The 8805-nt window shown below is 48.6% G+C and overlaps 1 long non-coding RNA gene across 1 annotated transcript; it reads left to right on the top strand.

Moving 5' to 3' along the window:
• The first annotated feature begins 4016 nt into the window (after positions 1-4016).
• On the top strand, positions 4017-8461 carry LOC116966578. Its single transcript, XR_004410059.1, has 3 exons — positions 4017-4044; positions 6120-6125; positions 8447-8461. It is a non-coding gene; the product is annotated as an uncharacterized LOC116966578 (long non-coding RNA).
• Positions 8462-8805: the final 344 nt, after the last annotated feature.

Raw genomic sequence — 8805 nt, 5'->3', positions numbered from 1 at the left:
AGAGGGACAGATGAACAGGGAGGAGATACAGAGGGAGAGAGATAGATAGGGTGGAGAGAGATGAGACAGAGAAGCGGGAGATGGACGTATGGGATTGGGGCGAGAGAGGGATGGAGAGTGCGACAAAAGAGAGAGATATAGAAGAGAGACAGGGTTGAGAGAGAAAGATAAAGAGAGAGGGATGGGAGGAGAAAGGACTGGTCGGAGTGTGGGGAGTGGAGACAGAGGTAGAGAGAAGGGAGGGAGAGCTGCAAGGGCGAAGGAAGAGGAGATAGAAAGGAGGGAGAGGGATGGGAGAGAGATAATAGAGAAAAAGATGGGGTCAGGATAGGAGAAAAGGGGGAATGGAGAGAGATAGGGGAGAAAGATGGAAACATAGGAGGAAAGAAATTGGAAAGAGAGAGGGGAGAGAGATGGGGTGTGGAGAAAGACAGAGAGGGAGAAAGAGAGAGAGAGTTAGAGCCATACAAAACGGAAACAGGCACTAAGTGGCATAAAAGGTAGACGGGGAGTCTTGTAGAGTAGCGAGGTCTTGGGGTGCAGGAAGATTGCTCCCTCAAATTTCCGTCACATGTAGCCAGCCAGCAAGTTTATTTATATAGTACATTTCAGATACAAGGCAATTCAGTGCTTCACACAAAGCAATAAAAAGCAAACTAAAGCAATTATAAACAGTCATTAAAAAGAATAGAAAATAAAAACATGCAAAAATAGAATGACAAGTATAAAATACTAGAATAGAAATTACAGTGCATTGTTAGAAATGAATAATTATTTATTTAAATTAAATTTAAAGTAACTACCAGCAGTGTCAAACAGAAGTCTTCAGCCCCGATTAAAATTAACTGAGAGATGGTCCTGCATTTTTTATGAAATCTGTTCCATATATGTGGTGCATCAAAAGTAAACGCTGCTTCTCCATGTTTAGGTCTGACTCTGGGGACAAAAAGCAGACCTGTCCTAGACAGCCTCGGGGGTATGGATTGTTCATAATACAGCAGAAGATCAGAAATATATTTTGACCCTAGATCATTCAGTGCTTTATAAACCAAGAGTAATATTTTCAAATCAATACTGTGACAGACTGGAAGCCAGTGTAAAAGCCTCAAAACTGGCGTGCTGTGATCCACTTTCTTGGTCTCAGAGAGGATCCGAGCAGCAGCGTTCTGATTCAGCTGCGGCTGTCTAATCAATATTTCAGATTCAGATTCAGATTCAAACTTTATTGTCATTGTGCAGTGTACAGTATACAGACAACGAAATGCAGTTAGCATCTCACCCAGAAGAGCGAACATAGAATAATGAACAGCAGATGTACATGTGTGTATACATGTAATATATGTACATACATCAGTGCAATTTTTCTGGGAGAGGGAGTGTCCGGGGGGTGACTATTTTAGGGAAACGTGACGACAGCATTGCAATGGTCAAGTCTACTGAAGATTATTGCATGGACATTTTTTTTTCCATATCCTGCTGAACCATAAGACCGTTAACCCTTGGTATATTCGTATGGTGTTAGTTCGCTGACAGTAATTGTCTTAAAGTGACTGTTGAAATTCAGGTCTGAGTCCATTATTACATCATGAGTTCTTACTTTGTTCATGGGTTTTACTTTTTGCCGATTGAAGCTGAGTACTGACTTTTAATCGTTCCTATTTGGCTCCAAAAACAACTACCTCAATGCTGTGGCACATGCAATCGTTAATTTGTTCGATGCACTTACTTAGTATTCGGTTTGGACCATAGTCCCATGCTGATATGTTTATCTAAATGTGCGTGTCGTCTGCATAATTATGGTAAATAATTAAATTGTTGTTTTCCATGTCAATGAAAGAACTGCAATTGCTGGAAAAATCGAAGGTAGACAGAAATGCTGGGAAAACTCAGCGGGTGGGGCAGCATCTATGGAGCGAAGGGTAAAAGAAAGGAAGCGGCGGAGGTAGTGGACTGTGGAAGATCTGGGAAGGGGATGGGAAGGAGTGGGAAAGCAAGTACTATCTGAAATTGGAGAAGTCAGTGTTCATACCGCTGGGGTATAAACCTCCGCCTCTTCCTTTCTTCTCCCCCCGCCCCTCGCCCCCAAACCACATCAGTCTGAAGAAGGATATCGACTTGAAACGCAACATATTCCTTCGCTCCATAGATACTGCCTTACCTTTTTGTCTACCTTTGTTGTTTTCCATAATCTGAGCCAGTGGGAGCATGTAGATGTTTACCAGAATATGCTTTCCCCCATATCCCTTGATTCCCGTACCACAAAGAGCTAAATCTAACATCATACACAACGTGTGAACAGGCCCTCCATGTCTGTCCCGAAAACCAGGCCAAGTTGAACTAATCTCCTCTGCCCGCAGGTGATCCATATCCCTCCTTTCCTGCATAGTCATCTCAAAGACTCTTAAAAGCCACTATCGTATATGCCTCTACCACCATGCCTCTTCTAATATTAGAAACTTATTTGAGGTCTCCACTCAACACGTGACAATAATAAACTACATCCTAGACATTTAGTTTAGAGATACAGCGAGAAAACAGACACTTCGACCCACCAAACCTGCACCGACCAGCGATCCTCATACTCCAACATTATCCCACACACTAAGGACAATTTCACATTTATTCCACGTCAATTAACCTGCCAACCTGCAAATCATTGTAGTGTGGGAGGAAAGCAATGATCGCGGAAAACCCACGCGGTCACGGGGAGAACGTACAAACTCCGTACAGACAGCACCCGTAGTCAGGATCGGACATGTGTCTCTGGTGCTTCAAGGCAGCAACTCTGACGCTACGGTATCTCGTAACTAATACACCCTAATCCAGGCAGCGTTGTGGTAAACTCCTCTGCACCCTCTCCAAAATAACCACATGATTCCAGTGATGGGACAATCAGAACTGTACGCTATACTTTAAATGTGGCCTAACCATATTCCTATGAAGCTGCATCCTGACTCCCTGCTCTTACACCCAGTGCCCTGATTGTTGAAGGCAAGCATACCGTACGCTATCTTTACAATTTAATGTACCATTCCATCTTTAGACTAGCGCAATGGCTGCCGCACAACGTCAGGAACCGGTTGTGAACCTGACTATGGTACGTTGTCCCTCTTGGTTCTTGGTTTATTGGTCCTCCAAAATATTCCAAGTGGAATTTAAACAGGAGGTGGACCGCGTGGGTTTTCTCCTGGTCTGGTTTCCTCTCACAATGCAGGTTTGTACGTTCATTCCTTTCTGTAAATTGTAAAATGCCCCTATTGTGTCCGATAGCGATGGTTGGTTTGCACTGACTCGATGGGCCGATGGGTCGGTGTCCACGCTATATGTGTAAAAGTCTAAATAAAAGTTTATGATATCTCTCATTTTCTGTTACTGCTTCTCTCTTCCTCTCACCAACCTTCCTCTATCCGTTCTCCCTCGTCCCCTCTCATCTCCCTGCCCATCCTTTTCTGCCCCTCTATCCCCGTTTCCCCTCGCTCCTTACTCCCCTCCTCTTCGTCACCCTTCCTTTCTCCCCCCCCCCCCCCCCCCCCCCCCCCTCCCTCTTCCTCTCTCTTTCTCTCTCCAAGACAGTTCGTAGTTTAGAGTTTAGTTCGTGTGATGCAGTTCTCAAAAGCCTGATGGTTGCTGGGCAGAATCTGTTCCTGATTCTGGAGGTCACAGTTTTCAATCGTATACATTCTTCCGGACATTGAAAATGAATTGCAGATGGCGGTGGTGAGGAAGAAAAGTGCGAAGAGGAAGACAAGTGCGATGCCAGCATTCATTTCACGAAGACGAGAATATAACAACAGGGATGTAAAGCTGAGGTTTTATTGTACATTTGGTGAGACCACATTTGGAGAATTGTGAGTAGTTTTGAGCTCCATATATGAGGAAGGATGTGTTGGCTTTGGAGAGGGTCCAGAAGAGGTTCACGACAATGTTCTTGGGGATGATTGGGTTAACGTATGACGAGTGACAACACTGGGCTCGTACTCGCTGGAGTACATAAGGGTGATGGGGGGGGGGGGGGGGGGGTGGCACAATGAAACTTACCTAATAGTCAAATGCCCGGAGAGTGAGGATGTGGAGGATGTTTCTAGGAGTGGGAGAGTCCAGGACCAGATGGCATAGCCACATAATAAAACGACGTACCTATAGAAAGGAGAAAGGGATGATTTTTTTAAACAGAGGGTGTTAAATCTGTGGACATTTCCACAGACGGTGGTGGTCAAGCAATAGGGTATTTTTACAACGGCGATTGACAGATCCTCCATTAGTAAGGGTGGTAAATGTTACTAGAACAAGTGGGACACGTTTGGCCCCCTCCCCTCAACGCGCCGTTGCGGGGGAGGTGGCTTGCGGCGTGACACACACACACACTAACCACCCAACACACACACTCACTAATCACCCCTCCAACACACACACACACTGATCACCCCTCCCAACACACACACACACTAACCCCCACTTGATACTGTATTCATATTCTTAATTCGCTCATTTTACCACATCCCTCGTCCTATCCACTCACGCATAACCCTAACTGCATAAGCGCGGCTAGATTCGGAGAGGAGGGGGGCTAAAGAGAGAGGGCAGAGAGAGAGGGCAGAGCGGCAGGACAGAGAGAGTGGGCAGAGGCAAAGAGGGCAGAGAGAGAGGGCATGGAGAAAGAGGGCCAGTGAGAGAGTGAGGGCAGGGAGAGTGAGAGGGCAGAGTGAGGGCTGATAGAGAGGGCATGGAGAGAGAGGGAATAGAGAGAGGGCAGGGAGAGAGAGGGCAGAGAGAGGGGAGGTTAGGCGCGGCTGTAGAGGAAGAGGGAGCGGGGAGAGAGAGGGAAGACAGAGAGAGGGCAGAGAGAGAGAGGATAGGGAGAGAGGGAAGAGAGAGAGGGCAGAGAGAGGGCAGAGAGAGGGCAGAGAGCGAGAGGGCCGAGAGAGAGGGGGCACAGAGGGAGGGGGAAGAGAGAGAGAGGGCGAGTAGAGAGAGAGTGGGCAGAGAGAGAGGGCAGAGAGAGACAGGGCACAAAGAGAGATGGCATAGAGAGAGAGCTCAGAGAGACAGAAGGCAGAGAGAGGGCAGAGAGAAGGTAGAGAGAGAGGCAGAGAGTGAGAAGGTATAGAGAGAGAGGGCAGAGAGAGAGACAGCAGAGTGAGAGCGCGCAGGGGGAGAGGGCAGACAGAGAGAGATGGCAGAGAGAGCAGGGAGAGGGGGCCAGAGAGAAGGCAGAGACAGAGAAAGAGGGCAGAAACAGAGAGAAAGCGGAAAGAAAGGGAGAGAGGGTAGAGACAGAGACAGAGGGCAGAGAAAGAGAGAGTGTGCAGACACAGAGAGAGATGGCAGAGAAAGAGAGAGGGCGGAGAATGAGGGAGGGGGCAGAGATATAGGCAGATACATATAGAGAGGGCAGAGAGAGTGAGAAACGGCAGAGATAGAGACAGAGAGATGGCAGAGGCAGAGAGAGGGGGCATAATCTGAGAGAAAGTGCAGACAGAGAGAGAGGGCAGAGACAGAGAGAGGGCAGAGACATAGAGAGGGGTCAAAGACAGGGAAAGAGAGCAGAACCAGGGAGAGAGGGCACATTCAGGGAGAGAGGGCATAGACAGGGAGAGAGGGCAGTGACAGGGAGAGGGAGCAGAGACAGGGAGAGCGGGCAGAGACAGAGAGAGGGGGCTGAGACAGAGGGGGGTGGCATAGACAGAGAGTGAGGGCAGAGACAGGGAGAGGGGGCAGATACAGAGAGGGGGAGAGAGACAGGGAGAGGGGGCAGAGATAGACAGAGAGGACACAGACAGAGGGAGAGGGCATCGGGCCGACGTGGGCTCGAGCAGCAGCCTCCCCCCAGGCGCCGACCAGAGGACCTCGAGCGAAGCGGGCGGCAAGCGAGGCGGTTTGCCACTCTTTGTAATTCCATCTGTTCCAGGGCATTATAGATGCCCAACCAGGCCGAGATGCAACCTGTTAACATGTCCTCAACTGTATGGGAGCTACAGGGAGAAGCTTTGAACATTTGAAGAGTTGTCAGAAGATACAGCGGGATGGAGGTCAGCTGCAGAAATGGGCGGAAAAATGGCAGATGGAGTTTAACGTGAGCAAGTGTGTGATCTGTTGTACTTCGTGAGTTTGAATGAAAGGTGAAAGTCTACAGTTATTAACAAGACCCTGGCAACATTGATGTGTAGTGGTGACTTGGAGTCCAAGTTCATAGCTCACTGAAGGTGGCAGCACAAGCGGGTAGAGCGGTAAAGAAATTCAAGCCAGTATTCGTTGATGAGTCGATGGAAGGGAGGTCGCTTTCCGTGATGGTCAGAGCTGCGTCCAAAACTCCACCCCACCTGTCAGCGCGTGCCAGGCCCCCACCACCGTCTGTGTATAAAAAAACTTGCCCCGCATATTTCCTGTAAAATTTGCCCCTCTCACCCTACAGCTACGTTCTCTAATTTTGACATTGGTATGTTGGTGGAGGGGTGGGGGGGGGGGGGGTAGTTTCTGACTGTTTGTCCTATCTACCGCTCTCGGAAATGTATATTATTTATATCGGGTCTCCAATCAGCCTGTGAGGTTCCGGAGAAATGATTCAAGTCTGTGCAACTGCTCCTTATAGTTAATACACTCAATTCCTTTCCCTGGACATTTCTCCGTCCAAATAGTTTAGGAAGAGTGGAAATCTAACCGACAGTTTACACACTGTCTCTTAATCGCCCCTCTTTCTGTTACAAGGTACGGTAAGTGTTGGGAGTGAGAGGGAGAGAGCATGATATAGTTTGATAATCCCACCCAGTGGCGGAGAACCACCACTTCGATTCCTACACCTTTCCCAGTCTCTGTGACCTCCTTCCCTCCGGCGCCTATACCCCTCTCCTGATGTCTGTAACACCCTCGTCTCAGCCCCGTGCACCCCGCCCTGTCTTTGTGACCACCTCCCAGCCGGTACTTACACCTCTCTCCCTGTTTCTGTTACCCCCTCCCTCTCTAGACCCGATACCCCCTCTCCCCGTCACTGTACCCCTCCCCTCCGGCCCCTACACCCTTCTCCCCTTGGAAGAGGGGAGAAGAGGGAGTGACCGGGGTGAGGCTGGACTTTGTTTTTTCTGGTGGCCTTGAGCGGCGGCATGTGGTGTAGATGGTTTAGATGGTGTAGATGGAAGGGAGATTAGTTTGCGTGATGGTCTCGGCTGCTTCCAGAATTTTTGCAGTTTCTTGCGGTTCTTGGATGGAGCTGTTCCCAAACCATGCTGTAATGCATCCCAATAAATTGTTTTCTAAGTCGTATCTGTAGAGGTTGAACAGAGGTGTTGGGGACGTGCCGAATCTCCAAAGCATCTAAGGCAGTAAGGCCTTGTTGTGCTTTCTAGGCCATTGCTTAGATGTGACTGGTCCAAGACTTGATGCTGGTGATATTTACTCCCCGGTACTTTGATCGTATCAAATGTATATCTACCCAACGTTAGGAGTGAAATGAGGGAGTTGCCAGGATGGCATCTGTATCTGATTATGCTGGCAGCCTTTTTAAGGCAGTAAATCCTATAGATTCCTTTGATGGTGGGGAGGTCAGTACACGTGATGGATTGGGCAGTGTCTACCATTCTCTGTAATTTCTTTCGTTCCTGGGCATTCAAGATGCCGCACCAGGCCGTGATGTAATAAGTTAACATGCTCTCTACTGCATGTGAGCTACAGGGAGAAGTTTTGAAAATTGGAATAGCAACAGAACATTGAGGAAGGCTGTCAGAAGATACAGTGGGGTGCAGGTCAGCTGCAGAAATGGGCGGAAAAATGGCAGCTGGAGTTTAGCACAAGCAAGTGTGTGAGCTGGTGCTCTTTGTGAGAGTAAATGAAAGGTGAAAGTCTACAATTATTAGCAAGACACTCACAACATTGATGTATAGTGGTAACTTGGAGTCCAAGTTCATAGCTCACCGAAGGTGGCAGCACAAGTAGGTAGAGCGGTAAAGAAATTCAAGAGTTCATTCGTTGATGTGTAGATCGAGTCAATGGAAGGGAGGTGTGTTTCCAAGATGGTCAGAGTGCGTCCAAAATTCCACCGCTCCTGTCAGCGCGTTCCAGGCCCCCACCAGCTTCTGTTTATAAAAAACGTCCCCCCCTTATTTCCTATAAAATTGCCCCTTTCACCTTAAAGCTACGCTCTCTAATCTTTGACGTTAGTATGTTGGCGGAGGGGGGGGGGGGGGTAGTTTCTGACTGTTTATTCTATCTACCGCTCTCGGAAATGTGTATTATTTCTATCGGGTATCCGATCAATCTGTGAGGTTCCGGAGAAATAATCCCAGTCTGTGCAACATCTCCTTGCAGTTACTACACTCTAATCCTATCCCTGGGCATTTATCTGTCCAAATAGTTTGGGAACAGGGGGGATCGAACCGAGCGTTTACCCACTCTCCCTTGTTCACCCCCTCTTTTTGTTAAAAGGTATGGGTAGGGTTGGGGGTGAGAGGGAGAGAGCATGAGATAGAGTAATACTCCCACCCAGTGGCGGATAACCGCCACTGCGATTCCTACACCCCTCCCATTCCCTGTGACTTGCTCCCCTCCGGCGCCTATACCCCTCTCCCGAAGTCTCTAACACCCACGACTCTGGCCCCTACACTCCGCTCTCTCTCTATTACCACCTCCCAGCCGACACCTGCACCCCTCCCCCTGTTCCGGTGACGCCCCCTCTCCCATCTCCAGACACGACACCTCCTCTCCCCGTCACTGTAGCCATCATTTTCCCCATCTCTGTGACCCGTTCCCCTCCCCTCCGCCCCATACACCACGTCTCGCCGTATCTATGAAATCCTTCAAGTTTAAAATAGAATA

This window comes from Amblyraja radiata, chromosome 37 (assembly GCF_010909765.2).
Source record: "Amblyraja radiata isolate CabotCenter1 chromosome 37, sAmbRad1.1.pri, whole genome shotgun sequence".
Taxonomy (NCBI): domain Eukaryota; kingdom Metazoa; phylum Chordata; class Chondrichthyes; order Rajiformes; family Rajidae; genus Amblyraja; species Amblyraja radiata.
Note: the sequence above shows the minus strand (reverse complement) of the source record. Positions and strands in the feature narration are given on the sequence as shown.